This window comes from Prionailurus bengalensis, chromosome C2, assembly GCF_016509475.1.
Source record: "Prionailurus bengalensis isolate Pbe53 chromosome C2, Fcat_Pben_1.1_paternal_pri, whole genome shotgun sequence".
NCBI lineage: Eukaryota > Metazoa > Chordata > Mammalia > Carnivora > Felidae > Prionailurus > Prionailurus bengalensis.
The window spans coordinates 85,756,787-85,772,995 of record NC_057350.1 but is presented as its reverse complement, the minus strand read 5'-3'; the positions used below and the strand labels follow the sequence as shown (position 1 = coordinate 85,772,995).

The 16,209-nt window shown below is 40.8% G+C and overlaps 1 long non-coding RNA gene across 1 annotated transcript; it reads left to right on the top strand.

Moving 5' to 3' along the window:
• Positions 1 to 6,081: 6,081 nt before the first annotated feature.
• On the top strand, positions 6,082 to 7,230 carry LOC122492374. Its single transcript, XR_006299598.1, has 2 exons — positions 6,082 to 6,181; positions 6,930 to 7,230. It is a non-coding gene; the product is annotated as an uncharacterized LOC122492374 (long non-coding RNA).
• The last annotated feature ends 8,979 nt before the right edge of the window (positions 7,231 to 16,209 follow it).

The window sequence follows — 16,209 nt, the reverse complement described above, 5'->3', positions numbered from 1 at the left end:
TGTATCCTTGTGTGCTTGCTTAGGGGGCCTTGTGCTCCAGCAAAAAGAGTCTGAGTTTGAAACCAGAAGGACCTGGATTCACATCTTGGCTCTGCCACTTTGTAGCTTGGAGCAAATTCCTGAATGAAGAGTCACTGGTCCCCGGGATCAAGCGGGGAGAGGCTGAGACCTGGTCACACTTGAATGCCTGGCTAATGAGCTTTGTAAGAATTTTTTGATTAATAAGTGAATGGAGTTTTCTGAGCCTTTATCTCTTCATCTGTAAAATGAGGATCATCAGGCTTATTGCATAAAGTCCCGCCTCCCATAAACCAAAAAATTGTGAATACTCTAGGCCCACACTAGAGACAGAGGCCTGTGCCACAGTATCTTGCTTTTCTAGGAGTTTGGTGATTAGGGGGGAATGATAATTCCTGGCTGGTTGTTATTTCAAAAGATGATTTTTTGTTTTTTTGATTATTGGAGTAGTACACATTCATTTTATAGAGAATTTGGAAAAACTCAGGGAAGTTAAGAATAGAAGATAGAAAGTAAAAATATGTCACTGTAGGACACCTTTTGGGATGAGCACTGGGTGTTGTATGGAAGCCAATTTGACAATAAATTTCATATGTTGAAAAAAATAAAAATAAAAATAAAAATGAATGATTGCAAAAAATAAAAAATTAAAAAATTAAAAATATGTCACTGTAAGATAATAGATATCAGCATTACTGTTTTGGCCAATCTTCTTCCAAACATTAATTATTGCTTTTCCTGTCTGAATATATTTTATGTAATGTAAATGAATGAATAAATGAATATAATGAATATAAAACTTTCAACGTTTATTTATTTTTGGGACAGAGAGACACAGAGCATGAACGGGGGAGGGGCAGAGAGAGAGGGAGACACAGAATCAGAAACAGGCTCCAGGCTCTGAGCCATCAGCCCAGAGCCATACGCGGGGCTCGAACTCACAGACCGCGAGATCGTGACCTGGCTGAAGTCGGACGCTTAACCGACTGCGCCACCCAGGCGCCCCTGAATATAAAACTTTCTAACCTGTTTTTTTCCAAGTACCGTTTTATTATGAGAATTTCCCCAGACCTTAACTAGTCATTGAAAACAGAATTTTGAATGTCTGTTTAAAATTTCATTATATAAAGTATCCTTACATCATTGAAACATTTTTTTTATTATTGAGCCATTTCTTGTTTTACAGTTTTTCAGGATTGTCAAGAAATGGCAAGAAACCACCTCACTAGTGGTGCTCTGAGGTTGATTCCGGGCTGACAACATTAGAATTACCTGGGTAACTTTTGAACTGGACCTTTCTGTCTTCCACCCTGGGGATCCTGAGCAGTAGGCTTATGGGGAGGGAGGTGTTTTTTAAGGGGGTTAAATAAAAAGGTTAGTGTAGGGTACCTCAGTGGTTCAGTCGGTTGAGCATCTGACTTCAGTTCAGGTCATGATGGAGCAGTTCGTGAGTTCTAGTGCCACATCAGGCTTGCTGCAGTCAGCCTGTCTGCTCAGAGCTGGCTTTGGAACCTCTGTCCTCTGCCCCTCCCCAACTTGCACTACAAACAAACAAACAAAAAGGGGTTGGTCTCTCTAGGTGTTCCTGTTAGAGATGAGGGACCACAGATCTTGAGTTCCCTGAAGACTGGCTCGTGCACTGCTGGAGTCCCCATGTCCCAGGCAGTACCTGGCACATAGTGGGTACTTACTAAATCCACGTCAAACACATTGTTCAACACGTTTTGATATTGGTTACTATTTCTTTAACACAGAAACTTGAGAGAGAAATTAGCAGGTTAAAATTTTAATTAAAAATATCTTGAGAGTTTATAGTGCCTTCTTAAGAAATCAACACATATTTCTTTTTCTTTTAAAATAAATTATTTTCAAGAGCAATATAGGTTCATCATAGGAAAATTATAAACTGCAGATAGGTAAAAAGGAAAAAAAAAACCTTTCTATAATTCTACATCTTGGGATATAAACATTCTCCATCTAGTTCTTTTCCTCCATGGGTATATATATAGAATATTATATGGAAAATACATATTAGACGCATATCTAAACATAGTGTTTTATAATCTGCTTTTTCCCCCTCTTTATGGGTACCATAATCAGTGTTTTAAATCTTGGTTTCCAGTTTTTGTTACTAGCCTGTTCATAATTAATTCCTAGTCTATTAAATCTGCATTCAATAAGGATCTCCTTTGATGGCTGAATTTAAATATTTCCTAAACAATTAGCAAACACATTAAAAAATAATCAGTGAAACATTTTGTTTGGCAAGGTGTAGATTGAAAGTTTTCACAATTTTTGTACTTAAAAAACTGGTAAATATCTTTTTGGGACCAATGTGGAATTGACATGAGCAAAGGTATTTAAATAACCTAACTACCATCTACTACTGTATCACCAAAGGAGTGACATTTCAATGTAAAAAAAAAAAAATTAAATATTGGGGCACATGGGTGGTTCAGTAGGTTGAGTGTCCAGCTTGGGCTCAGGTCTAGATCTTATGGTTCTTGGGTTCGAGCCCCACATCAGGTTCTGTGCTGACAGCTCGGAGCCTGGAGCCTGCTTTGGGTTCTGTGTGTCTCTCTGCCCCTTCCCTGCTTATGCTCTTTCTTTCTCTCAAAAAAATAAATAAACATTAAAAAAAACTGTTTTTTAAATATGGGGCACCTGGTTGGCTCAGTCAGTTAAACATCCAACTTTGGCTAAGGTCATGATCTCATATGTTCCTGAGTTTGAGCCCCACATTGGGCTCTGTGCCGACAGCTCAGAGCCTGGAGCCTGCTTTGGATTCTGTGTCTCCCTTCCTCTCTGCATCTCCCGTGCTCATGCTCTTTCTCTGTCTCTCAGGAATGAATAAATGTTAAAAAAATTTTTTTTAAATAAAATACATTTACTTTTATGAAAATTAAGACATGCTCTCTGATGAGTGTCACCCTAGAATCACAGGCTTGTGCAGTGAGATGGTGTGTAGCCATTGCAAAAGATGAGTTGAGACTACGAAGGATAATATTGAGAAGTTTGCTCATTTTGCTTCAGACTGGCAAAAACATGGTCATTAAGCAGCTTTGGCCCCTCAGTGTCACCAAAGCAAACCCATGTTTTTTGCTTTTCAGCCATTTTTTTTTTTTTTTGCTCACTGATTTGTGGGCTCCTAGAAGGCAGAGACCATATCTACTTCATCTTTCTTTGTTTTAAACATTTAAAAAAAAAATCAGGCTCCAAGCTCTGAGTAGTCAGCACATAGCCCAATGTGGGGCTCGAACTTGTAAACTTCGAGATCATGACCTGAGCTGAAGTTGGATGCTTAACCAGCTGAGCCACCCAGGCACCCCTCTAACTCATCTTTCTAACCTCAGTGTTTAGGACCATGGAGTTAGAGTAAATGAAACAGTGGCTGAGGGGACGTGCTAAGTAGTGGATTCCAATGAGAAAGCATCACTTGTTTCGGGAACTGCTTTCTTTTCACCTTATCTTTCAAGTTTCCTAAAGTTGCTGTTTAAATTGTTGTTAACAATTTGAGCAAAAGACGTAGGTGGTAGAGTTGGGCAATAGGAAGTTTTGATAAAGTATAAACTTGATTTTCAAGCTCTGGCTGAATCAGGGAAAGGTGTTTGACATGTATTATCTTTGTAGCAACTTGAACCATTAAAGAAAGGGATGTCTTCAAGAAAGCATGAACACATTGCTATTGTGCATATAAGGTTGAAAGTGCTTTGCCAATTTGGTCTCTGTTGCTTACACACTTCAATGTCTCCTTGCCATTTTGTTGTGTTTCCTCTGCCAGAGGGTCCAGGCTTTACCTTCCAAACTTCCTCCTCCTCTTTGAAAGCCCAGCTCAAATGACACTTCCTCCATGGAGCCTTTATCTCCTTCCCCTTCCGTGTCTCCAAACTGGCCAGATGTAGTCATTCTCATCTTTGTTCTCCCATAATGCTTTGTTCATGTCTTTGTTTTAACACATCACTGTGCTTTTTGTGTTAAGTGTATGTTTTAGTCCGTTTATGCTGCTATAACAGAATACCACAGACTGGGTGGCTTATAAACAGCAAACATTTATTTCTCACAGTTCTGGGAGCTGGAATTTCAAGCTCAGGGTGCCAGCATGTCCAGGGAGGGTTACAGACTTCTCATTGTATTGTATCCTCACAAGGTGGAAGGGAGCTCTCTGGACCTCTCTCTCTCTCTCTCTCTCCCTCTCCCTCTCTCTTTTTTAAGTCTTTCTTTTGATTCTAGTTAGTTAACATACAGTGTTATATTAGTTCCGGTTGTACAGTATAGTGATTCAACACTTCCATGCCTCACCCGGTGCTCATCATGATAAGTACACTCCTTGATTCTCAGGCTTCTTTTATAAAGGCACGAATCCCATTCATAAGAGCCTGTCCTTATGACCTAATCACCTTCCAAATGCTCAACCTCCTAATACCGTCACACTAGGGACCAGAGTTTAATAGAGGAATTTTGGAGGACCCGAACATTCAGTCTCTAGCAGTGTATATGGGTCTATCTTGGCTGCCAGGTAGAATTCCCTGAGGGCCAGGAGGGTTATTATTTATCTTTGTGTCCTCAATATCTGGCACAACACACGATATAGAGTAGGGACTCCTGAACTTTGACCTTTTCAGGGCTCTTCCATTCAGCATCACCAGCTGTAAATATACTCGCTTTTTTTTTGTCCTCAGTGGTGGCTGAGCTGAACCTGCAATGATACACAGCAAAATCAGGATGTTCTTTGTGAATGGGCTCTGTTGGCTGGGTGGCTTCCCAGGCATCTTCCGCCCATTGTTAATCCCCATGAGAAGGCGCTGTGGGTGGGGTGGGATGGGACTCTCGAAGCAGATGTGGGGCTCAAAGTCTCTCTCCCCCTACACTGTTACCAAGCAGGGAGGCTTGCTTCTCACCCCATTGGTCTTCCAAACCCAAATGTGTTTAATCACCTACAAGTACCACTCATTAGCTGCCCCTAAAAACAATAATTAGGTACCACTTTTTAATGTGAAGTGATCCATGTTACTATTGTTTCCTCCACATAGTGACTCTCCCACTGCTGGTATTGTGACAGCTAAATAAAAAGGCCAGTAATATGTGGGTTTCTGTTGTGTGTGTGTGTGTGTAAGTGTATGTGTGTGTGTGTGTGTGTGTGTGTGTTTTACCTTGAGGAAACAAAGACTACCCTGACGTAATGAGATACTAGGAATCTCAAAAGAGTCAAGCAGAACAATACAGATTCTTTTAAAAATGTTTTATAAAGCCACCAAGAAGGAATTATTCAGCAATAATATATTGGAGACTGGTTATTGTTAGAACTTACAGTCCATGGGGAAGGGTGGGGCTTGGGGAGAGAAACCAAGCTGTTCAAGGCAACCTGTGAAGGGCGGGTGACCACACACACATGCACATGTGTTGTTAGAGTTGACACTGTCTTCCAAGGACAGACATGAAAAAAAAGCAAGATTGCTAATAGGAATTGGCCAATGCACCTTTTCAAGAAAGCTCTCTAGTATTAAACCAACATTTTTACAAGAAGCAAACCTCTTTATTAAAAAAAGTGCTCTGGCAGCTCCTGGGTGGCTCAGTCAGTTAAGCGTGGGACTTTGGATTTTGGCACAGGTCATGATCTCACAGTTTGTGAGTTCGAGCCCTGACTCTGGCTCTGCACTGACAGCGTGGAGCCTGCTTGGGATTCACTGTCTCCCTTTCTCTGCCCGTCCCCTGCTCGTGCTCAGACTTTCTCTCTCTTTCAAAATAAATAAATAAATAAACTTAAACAAAAAGTGTTCTGCCAACTGCCACTCTGTATAACATGAGTTTCAGAGTCCTCACTGGAAACCTGCTTGCCCTAATCTCCCTGGGATTTCTCCATTTCCTGGTTGGAAAGTTTGGAATATGCCAGCACCAAGATTCTAACTCATTGGTCTGAGGAGTATGCCCCTCTCCCTCAAGGTTCCTGCCTGTGCTCTATGGGGAAGACCCTCCTAACTGTCATAGAATGCTTGGGTGACAAAACTGACATCTCACCATCTGATTGGCTTGGTGCCCAGAAGCACTCTGGGGAAGAATTTGAGTGTTCTAGGTGGTTGAGATTCAGACCCTGACAGTTGTAACTGATGGACCAGGCTGGGCACTGCTGATGAACCTCACATTCCTGAGAGAAAAATCATGCAAAGTAAGGCATTTTGCATGATAGACTAGACTTGGCATCAGAGCTTGTCACTGGAAAGATGTGGTATTTCCAAGGACTTGACCCTACCTAGACACCATACCTGAGAGGGCTCTGTGCCTTGTGAATGAGAGGATTATGAAATAAAACTGGAAAACAAAACAAAACAAATATCATTTGGGTTTCCAGTCACTTGAGAGAGTTTGGCACTAAAAGGGACAATGTTTCCATGTTGGATGGAGAGAGGTGTTAGGACTGGAGATTAGGTGGTGGGTGATGAAGAAATAAAGGCAGGGGGAGAGCAGATAAAGCAAGGTCACTGGAGGTCAGGAGTGGGTCAGTACTCCCTCATGGGGCTTTCAGTTGGTACCAATCTTCACATTACAAACCACTGCTCTGAGGGCTGTGGAAATTTTCTGGAATTAAGAGGACGTTCTTAATTTTAAAGTGAGAATAACCTATGTGAAAGGGTGGGACATAATGACCAACATAGGGCATTGACATTTTATATTAGTACCAATAGTAAGAGCACTAAGGATCCAAAGGAAGAAGGGATTTCTGGGAAGTCATTTAGAGGGGGATTAGAGAAGCCTTAATAAAAAACCAGAGACACCATTTAGGTAGTTGGAGGGAGAAACAAGGGGGGCAAGAAACTGTCCTAGGAGCTGAGATGTACCTTGATTCTGTGAGTGATTTGGGGCACCTTCAATATCCCACCTATCTTAACCATTGTGTTTACTTTTTTTTTTTTAAGAGTATTCTTCAACTTTCTAGAAGTCATTATGAGGGGCCCTGACTAACTGAGGAGACTCATACAGAAACCCTTGTCCCCATCACAGATACCTGGTTACCATGTTCCTTCAAGATGGCCATCCCTTGGGAGGATTACCCTTGGGCCTCAGAGAAGAAAGAAAACCAAAAGGCATAAACAATAAATTGAAAATTGAAGGTGAAAGTCAAGCCTAAAGATTCAGAGTAAGAGTTGTAGGTAGTATGAAGTTATATCCTTAAAGGGAATAAACTCTACCTGAGGTAGTAGGACATTAGTTAGTTAATGAATTTTGTCAGTGTGGTTATTTGTATAATTCATGTGAGTGCACATTTACAATCTGAGATGAGTTCCTTTACCTTGGTCTGCTTTTGGCTCTATCTTGGTATACAAGGCTGCTATAAAATGGAAGATGCAAACTAATTACAAGATTAGGAGAATTTTCAGATAGGTGCTTATCCTTGACCTGGCCCTACTAGAAAATGAGGATCACTTCAACATGCATTGGAGAATTAATATTCCTGGCAGGCTAATTCTACTTCTTTGCTCAATCCAGGAGAAAAGAGAATAAAATGAAAATAACAAAATAATAATAACAAAATAATTTTCTCTCAAGGCCATCATTGCACTTTGTCCAAGTCTAGCAAGCACCATGTGACAAGTAAGAGGTCAGGTATATGGCTTGACACCTGTTCCCAGGCAGCCTGCTTAGGTGCCCACACTGTCCTGCACTGGAAGTTTTTCTCCCTGAATGATCCAGGCCGGCTCTCAGTGCAACATGAACTCACTGATTCTTTGCCAACCTCTCAGTTCCCTTGAAGTGGCAGGTGCTTAAAAGCCTGCCTCCTGTTGCAAACCTCTGACTTCCAACAGCATCCCCTTCTTGGCTACACTTCTGAATCTGGAGTTTTAGCAACCAAATATCAGAGGCTGGCAGGTGGGTATTTTTGAGTTTTGACTTCATGTTTGGACCAAGATGTCATATTTGAAAGGAAAGGTGTTTCTTTGGTATTATTTTTTAAAAATAAAAATAGCATTACCAGCATCTCAACTCTGCCATTCCTGACTAAAGGTTAGCCCCAAACAGGCTTCTGGGGTTTCCATCAGGTTTATCAAAGATACTGGCAATATTAAGCTGTAATTTATGTTAATTTATTTCATATTCTGCCTTAAGATAGTTTAATCCATCCTTCCTCTCACCCTCTCCCCTCCCTTCCTTCCATACTTTCCTTCAATTCTTTCTCCTTCCCTCCCTCCCTTTCCTCACCCTCTCTTTTTCTTTTTTTACAATCCGCAGAAATCTCAGACGATGTTCTCCCGGAATCACCTAGCCTGAGGGGTGCGTCCTTATGAGGTCAAGGCTTTCAGAGGTATGTGTGGCCTATGACTTGGACCACCAGGTGAATATTGTTGAATGGGCCCTGACTCATTTCAGGTGGCCACTACATGGACAGTAGGTATTAGGAGGATCTTTTCTGTTCCAGCTGCTCCATGCACATAATTCCCCCCACCCCACTTTATACCCATTCAGCCTTTTATACCCATTGCCTGAAGGTCAGATGTAGAACCCCAGGGGCAGAGGGGAATTTTCCCTTCTATGCTCCCTTCCCTCCCCCAAGGAGGTCATTAAGAGCTAAAGGAGAACTGTGTCCTGGGAATAACCTTGGACTCTGAAAATCCTGGGTCAAGTAGTTTAAGAAGGGTGACTACTGATTTCTCTGGAAATCCTTTACCCTCAAGACTCAGGAGATGGGCTGAGTGAAATGCGTGTCTGCTAGTGAATGGAGCCTAGAGCTACAAGCTTCAAGCTTGGCCGGCCGGGTGATGGGTTGTTGCTAAAATGTTAAGGGAAACAGTTTAACATCAGTAAGGAGTTCACTTCCACACAGAGGAACATGTATAGACAAAAGATCTAAAGTAAACTGAGGCATTTATAGCTGCATGTGAGGTTATAGTTGATAGCTTCCTTCTTTGTGTTTTGTACTTCCCAACCCACAAAGAGCATTATGTAGGGAAACAATGTAGGGGTAGGAATTGTGCTTTTTCATTTCATTCTTGCGGTTAATGTCTTCTGCAGTGGACACCTGGCCTGGCACGTGGGTTGTGACTTACTAGGGAGACAATCTGGGGTCTCCTCTAGTGCTCCTTGGGCAACAGAAACAGTGGTGTCTTGGAGACCTGGAAATGGTCCCAAGATAATTCCCCGAAATGAAGTCCTTAGCTAGGGAGTCCTATGGACTTGTCATGATAATGAAGTTACGCTGCCAGCTTGCTAATTGCAATGACAGAATCATAAAGTGTTAGACCTAGAAGGATCTTGAAGAATCAATCATCTACTATGTGTTCTCATTTTTGTGGCAAAACCAGGATGAGAGTTTGATAGTAATGTTATCTTTTAGTAAGCATCCACTATGTGCCAGGAATGGTACTGGGGACTTTATGCGGATTAATCTTTAGTCATACTACTAAGGTAGGTATGTAATACCTCTATCTTGATTTTTATAGAGGAAGTTGAGGCATAGAGATTTAGAAGCTCTCTATGCCTCAACTTCCTCATCTATGAAGTAGCTTGTTTCAAATTATCCAACCAGAGTCCAAGGCAGGCTACCTGTTTGGCTCCAAAATGGGCTCTTGTACATAGTTCTGCCTTATTTTCAGCATGGGTTACCTGATTCCCAGTCTTAGAACTTTATCTCTCCTAGCCACTTAATTATTTTAAATTATTATTAATTTTTTAAAATAATACAAGTCTGTTTTTAACCTGTGTTAGCCGAACAGATCAACCCCCGAATTATAGTCCTCTTGTTGGGGTAGTCTGGTGCCATGAAGAAGCCCGCTTCCAAATTTATAGGCAAATGCAATATGAGAACAGGCCTTCAGCCTGAGCTCAGATACACTTTCACTTGCTCACCCACTGCCTTTCGTTTGTGAGTGTTCCCATGTATAGGCTGTGGGAATGCCCAGCCAGAGTGAGGGTGTGGTGACCAGGAGGTTTTCACCAGAGCCGGAGCTGTAGGAGGGGAGCTGGGAAGAGAGCCTCAAGGCTGTCACACCCTAAGGCCTCTGTTGGCGGTAGTTCAGGCTGTCTCCTCCTGACCCTTCTGCCTTCCCACTGTTGGAAGGTTGGGCTGACGTGGTCTTTGGTGAAGAGAGAACTGAGGGTTTTCTGAGGTAAAGGTTGAGGGGAGGTAGGGCAGCGAGGTATTTTCTCTGTCAGAGGAAAGTAAAGACTTAAATCATGAAGTGAATCAATGTAGAGTAAGTTCTCCATGTTTCAGCCATGCCAGAGGCATTCTGGTTAATCACATATTCTGAACTAGGGTGATGGTGTGTGCTATGCGTGGCTGAAAACCTTTCCAGGGATTATAACACAATAAAGTATGGGTAAAACCCAAACTACACTAAATATAATTAAAACTTTCTTTGATGATTCATAAGTCCTTTAGGATCCTGTAGTGCCTCAGGGTCACCATTATGTATATATCATCATCCTTGATGAGGCAGGCAGCTGAATAAAAATGTAAGATTTTACGTTACAGGCCTCATTCTCACTCTGCCTATCTGGGTGGTCTTGGGCAGTTCTTGACCTCTTGAGCTTCAGAATCCTATCCAAAATAGGGGTGGCAACATCACATCATAGGACTGTCGTAGTAGAAAACTATGTGCATGTTGTAATTATTATCATTACTGGTAAGCTACCAGGATATCAAAATGCTGGCTGATAGACAATTCTATTATATGTTTTTGTTTTTGTTATCCAACACGATTCACAGTAATTTAGTCTCCTTTTAAGGAAAACATGGTTTTCCCAGAAGCAGGTATTTCTGAGAAATGATTATTTAGTCAAGGGCTAGCAGGTGCATTTAAACTGTGTTTTTAGATGGCAAAAGTGGTACATGTTTTTGTGAAAAGAATTAGAATATTACAGAAGAACATATTAAAAAATAAAAGTCCACTCTGTCTTCATTGTCTCAATATTCCCTAGAAGGAAACTTAGTGTAGTTTAGTATATATGTACTTGTGTGTGTATATTAGATGTAAATTATACTATTCGTTATTGTCCTTATGTCCCTATGACTATGCTTCCCCCCCCCCACTTAACAGCATATCTTGGGGATCTTTTCATTGTTTTCATTACAGCTACATCTGCATGATCTTTCATAATATGGATGCTTCATCTTGTTTAACCATTGCTCTGTTGATAAACGTTAGTTATTTCTAGTTTCTTTTTCTTAAAAAAATTTTTTTTAATGTTTATTCATTTTTGAGAGATGGAGAGAGACAGAACATGAGTGGGGGAGGGGCAGAGAGATAGAGGGAGACACAGAATCCGAAGCAGGCTCCGGGCTCTGAGCTGTCAGCACAGAAGCTGATGAGGGGCTTGAACTCAGGAGCCGTGAGATCATGACGTGGGCCGAAGTTGGACACTTAATCGACTGAGTCACCCAGGCACCCCTGTAAATATTTTTTTTCTTAATCCATGGCTTATCTTTTCATTTCCTTTCTTAAGTGCTGATTTTTGAAGAACACAAGTATTTAATTTTGATGAGTCTAAGTTTTTAAATTTTTTCTATTATGGATGATGCCTTGGGTATCATATCTAAGAAATCTTTGCTCACCTCAAACTCACAAAGATTTTCTCTTACATTTTCTTCTAGAAGTTTTATAAAAACACGGTGATTTTATAAGTTATTTCAAAGACTAGATGAAACTAATGTTTTCTATTGGCTCTTTCTTGACTGAAATTAATGGGTCCATGGAGTTTAACCTACAGAGCAGGTCTTTGCTACTTTTTCACAGTAGTTTTTACAATTTGGTTACATTGTGTATCTACAGAATCAACTACTGTGGCCTTTATTACTGACTCCTTAAAATGTTTTCCCAAGAGAAAATGTAAGATCATATTCATTTAGCAGGATCAGGATAGGTTTCCTTTGAGGAAATTGTATTTATTTCCTATACCATGAATAGAATATTCTCTCTGTTACATCATTTAACAAATGTAGGGCAATATCTTTCAGTACCAAAGCAGTAAAGTCATTTCCTATTACTAGCTGTTTTGATATGGAATATTTCCACTTGCTTCTCTTTATTCTTTGGAACTCATTTTATTTCTCTGGGTAATGAAGGTATTATCTGTTAGCTCTTAACAAGGTTCTGTGTGTGTGTGTGTGTGTGTGTGTGTGCATGTGCGTGTTCAAGCACTATATTGCTCTTGATTATTAGGAAAACTTCAATCTCATTTCTTTCAAAGCTTCGTTGATCAGAGCACATATAGTTCTTCCCTTATTGGAAACTCTTAGAGCCAGATATATTTAAAAAAAAATCTAATGTTTATTTTTGAGAGACAGAGAGACAGAGCATGAGCAGGGGAGGGGCAGAGAGCGAGCGAGAGACACAGAATCCAAAGCAGGCTCCAGGCTCTGAGCTGTCAGCACAGAGCCTGATGTGGGGCTCGAACTCCCAAGCCGTGAGATCATGACTTGAGCCCAAGTGGATGCCCAACCAACTGAGCCACCCAGGTGCCCTGAGCCAGATATATTTTTAAGTGAATAGTTAAAAAAATTTTTTCTTAGAAGATAGTATACTGAATCTCCAGAATGAATATAATTTCTCTTGAGGGTCAAGATAACTACTATTACATAACATGGATATATTAATATTTTAAACATACTGAATATTACAATATGCAAAATAAAGACTATAAATAGCTTCTATTAGTTCACATCAGGTTTTCTACCACTTGACTTCAGGTCTGGTTATGTCTGGGGGCAAATGAATTATTTACAAAGTTTCCATTTTAGAGCTTTTTTGGATTTCAAAATTGAGAGAGTAAGGGCTGGTGGATTTGTATCGCCTGGGAGCACACTACGCGTCAGTGGCTTACTCCTTAGTAGTTGACCACTGCTGGTTCTGCACTTGGAGCCACGGTAAGTGGGTTCACATTCCAGGACACACGGACAGACTTTGGCAAGGCTTGGTGAGGCTTTCAGCCTGAGTTTTCTGAATGAACATTTTAAGGAGAAAGAATTTCCACTGTGTACCACGTTATGGTTGAGATGATTTTCTAGGGGGAGGTATTTTGTCATTCAAAATCAATATGTGCTAGAAAAAAAAAAACCTTCTCATCTCCCACTAGTTTCAGTGCATTAATTCCATCTGCCTCACGGCACAGCCTCTCAGATCTGTTATCTAGGGGGTCTGGAGTCCTGGCTTGGGGTGAAATTATATCCTATAAAATGGAATTGAGTCAAGCTGTGATATATTTGATCCTATTGAGAACTAGATTATATGGTCAATGGCAGCTCAGAAGCATGTTTTAATCACCAAGCGCTGTGGTGCTGACCTGACAGCACTTGTGGAAATCTCTGGCCCATGTCCCTGGGGAAAACGAGAGCTTCATTGTGCCCACAATTTTTTTCCTCATGAATAGGACATGTCATAGTGACTCATCAAATGGCACTTTATGAAATAATTGTAGGAGTAGTACCTGCCTGTCATGAAATATTTGTACAAGTAAAGGATAGACAAACGCTTCCATAAGCATACGGAGCTAAAAAACAAAGGAAAAGCCCCTTAATGCCACTGTCCCATTCCATCCCTTCTATCCTCCTCAAGGAGGAGGGGTGATACCAGTGATAGCAATTTGGTGTGTGTCACGCGAGACCTCTCCTTTGTCACCACGTGTGTACACACACAAACACACGTGGTCGTACCTATAAACAAATGGGTCATACTCTTCAGATTGTTTTTAGCAATTCCTCAGAGACATCTCTTGGACACCACTATCCTTTTGATGTCCGCAGAGCATTCAGTCCCCTAGTGAAAAACCTGTAGGTAATTTGGGGAGTGTTATAAACTATGCTTTAATAACCTTCCTTATTCATTTATTTTTGGGCATATATGTGTGTTTTTATGGACTAGATAGAAACAGGTTCATGGTTTTTGGTTTATCTCTAAGGTCTTACTCTCAACAATTGCTTTTAGTCAGCCTAAATGTCAGCATTGTCCTCCGTCCTTCTGTTTATCTAGAAAGCCATCTGGGGCACTGGTCATCTTTGCTGGACACATGGTGTCTCTTGCAGTGAGGATGGGGGGCATACAAAGAGGAGAGTTGTTTATGTTTACAGCCTTTGATACTTTTGATTTTGTCTGCCAGCTACTAACTGAGTGTTGTGTTCTTTTATTCCCATATATAGGACAGGTCAGATAAAGTAAGAACTTGCCTTCAGTTATGTACATTGTTACAAGCTTTTTGGAGAGCTCTTGACAATATCTACTGAAATTTAAAATGTTCATGCCTTTTGATCCTGCAATTCTGCTGCTACACCGTACTATAGAAATAACCTTATTTTGAGACCTGAAAGATTTTGTTCAGATATGAATCTCAGAAACTTACAGGAAACTTATTATTTAAATAGTTCCTTCAATGGAGTGAATGTTTGTGTCCCCCCCCCAAATTTGTATGTTGAAATGCTACCCCCTAATGTGATGGCATTAGAAGCTTTAAAAATCCTGTGATCTGACCCTATTTTCATAATTTTTACTAATACAAGTCAGTTGGTAGACATGCAGCCAAACTAAGAAACAGGTTGTCCTTCTGAACAGGAAAAAAATGGCTATTAACTTTTAAATGTAAATATGCAGTATTTTCCCATAGAATTGATGCTACTAAATATTATTTAAGACAGTGTAGTACTTGTTGAACACAGGCGTTACAGTGGAAACTACGGGTCCAGAGAGAAATGAGATAGAGCGCTTGTCCTCAAGGAAATTACCAGTAAGTAGATCATATTTTGGCTATTTTTTAAAAATCCAGTAATGCTGGGACAGAAACAGGGTCAAAGGATGAAATTCCATGGAGAAAGCTTTGGGCACAATTTATTATATTATATTATATTATATTATATTATATTATATTATTATTACTTTTTAAATATAACTTATTGTCAAGTTGGCTAACATACAGTGTGTACAGTGTGCTCTTGGTTTTGGGGGTAGATTCCCGTGATTCATATGCTTACCTACAACACTCAGGGCTCATCCCAACAAGTGGGCACAATTTATAGATCACCCAAATGGATCCAAACTCTGTCTGCCTTTGAGTAGAAGTGAGGCCTTACTAAGATTATGGACCAAATTGTGATGACCCTTGATGCCCCCTTCGATGACTGTAGAACCATACCTCCCCTTAATGTCTCTTCCAGTTTCCAGAGTAGGAACAAGTTCATGCATGTTTTCCTCGTCTGGTAACCTGTCACGTCACTTGTCTCTGGCCCAGCTGCAGGTACCTATGATAACATGCTTCATTGGCAAAGGGTTCTTCTGCTGAGATTCTAGGGTTCCACAGAGGCACAGAGTCTGTCGCAGTGTCTGGGGAGGAACTGTGTTCTCCCAAGCCCTCTAAGCACTTTGTTCCCTCGACCCCACAGGTGCTCTGCTTGTGCCTCGAGTGTTCCAATGAGTGACTTTCATGAGAAATGTTCTTCAAATTCCCACTCTAAAATCTCCCTCATCATGTGGATCTAAACCAGTGCTTGTGTGTGTGTGTGTGGGGGGGGGGGTGGTTGGGAGGGAGGTGGGATGGAGTAATGGACTGAAATTGAACTGACTTTTCATGTTCCTGCCAGTATTTCCCCATTTTTCCTCTCCAGTCCCTGGTAGTTACTACTACTCTCTCCTTTAGAGAAACACACATTGTCCACACACATTCCTTAGGCAAAGATGCACCCAAGGATGTAACAAGCCCACCAGCTCCCCCAAACTACCTGACCCTGACACGGACCATGTCTTGTTTGACTTTGTATCCCTAGTGTCAGCCTACTGCTTGCCACAAAAGTGGACCTTTAATCCTTGTGGAATTAATGAATCCATGTTGTTAAAGGGGGTAGATTTAAGTATAATCTATGGATATCGAACAGAGGTTTCCCCAACTTCATGGTCATGCCCATGGGAGATGTTAGCATATGTTTGTTAACTTAATGAACAAATTGGTATCTTTCATGGTCCAGATTTAATGATCTCATGATTTGTGCTGCCCTGTTTTCTATATTCTTACCCTGTCACCATTGTGACCAAAGAGATATATTTCTAAACCGTTTGGCCAGGATTAAAGGTATATATTTTCTGTATCTGTAAAATGATTTAAAAGGATTAATAGTAAGCATTTATTAAGAAAAACATGTGCAATTCAAATGCAGAACAACTGTTCTAGGCACTGGGGACTTACCCATATTATGGAAAGCAGCAGGCCCAAAGGAATGAA